Raw genomic sequence first — 1,320 nt, 5'->3', positions numbered from 1 at the left:
GTCAGGCATAGGTTTAGATCCAGGTCCTGCAGACAGGCATAGGTTTAGATCCAGGTCCTGCAGTCAGGCATAGGTTTAGATCCAGGTTCTGCAGTCTGCACGCTTGCCTGAAGACAACGATGATGATTCAAATGACACCTGTTCGAAATTAAATCTTATTTCAAAACTTTTTGTTATTGGCACTTTTTTCCTTTTTGTATTTTTGATTAGCTAAGTTTGACATTTTTGAAGAATAACATTGGAATTATTTTCTTGTGGATGGTAATTATTAATAGATTTGGATTAAATTCTTTTCATTTGTTTATTTTCTATATTTATTTATTTGATATCTGATTTGTAAAAGCCCTGAGTAGTTCAAATGAATATATCTAATAAAGTAAGTAATCATGGCATCATAGAACTTTCGTCCAAAAACTATTTAAATTGTGCCTTTGATAAATGTATATACCATACAAGATATCAACTTTACCAGCTGTCTATCTAATAATATCTTTCTGTATTTCTACCGATCAATAAATATTTATCAATATTACCTTTACGATTATATTAATAAAAGAATATTCATTTATCTATTTAACTGCCCATTTAATCATTATCTATCTAGTAATTTACTCATCTATCCATCTACTTCTCTATTTAGTAATTTAATCATCTATCCATATACTTATCTATTTAGTAATTTACTCATCTATCCATCTACTTATCTATTTAGTAATTTACTCATCTATCCATCTACTTCTCTATTTAGTAATTTACTCATCTATCCATCTACTTATCTATTTAGTAATTTACTCATCTATCCATCTACTTATCTATTTAGTAATTTACTCATCTATCCATCTACTTATCTATTTAGTAATTTACTCATCTAATTTTCTACTTATTTAAATATCTACTTATCTACCAGTTTAGCTCTCTATACTCCTCTACCTTTTACATAGCTAATATCAGCCTAGCTAGCATTTGACTATCTAATTTTTTATCTATTTAACTATTTACTATTTTCATTTCCTCTAAATTGCAGCTCCATTTGACTCTATTTCATTCTCGCACGCTATTTATCTATCTATTTATTTTACTGTTAAGCTATTCAATTATCAATCTATTAATGTTCTTATAAAACTAGATTTCTGATTTACCATCAATCTTTCTGTCTACCTAACTATCTTTCTATTTATCTGTCTACCTTTCTGTTTATCTATCTACCTAACTCGCTATATATCTATCTATCCATCTATCTATCTATCAAACCTACTTATCTATCTATCTACCTAGCTCGCTATCTATCTATCTATCTATCTATCTATCTATCTATCTATC

The sequence above is a fragment of the Eurytemora carolleeae genome, unplaced genomic scaffold (assembly GCF_000591075.1).
Source record: "Eurytemora carolleeae unplaced genomic scaffold, Eaff_2.0 scaffold1349, whole genome shotgun sequence".
In the NCBI taxonomy this organism is placed as follows: Eukaryota; Metazoa; Arthropoda; class Copepoda; order Calanoida; family Temoridae; genus Eurytemora; species Eurytemora carolleeae.
The sequence above is the reverse complement of the archived record's forward strand: the minus strand, read 5'-3'. Positions refer to the sequence as shown.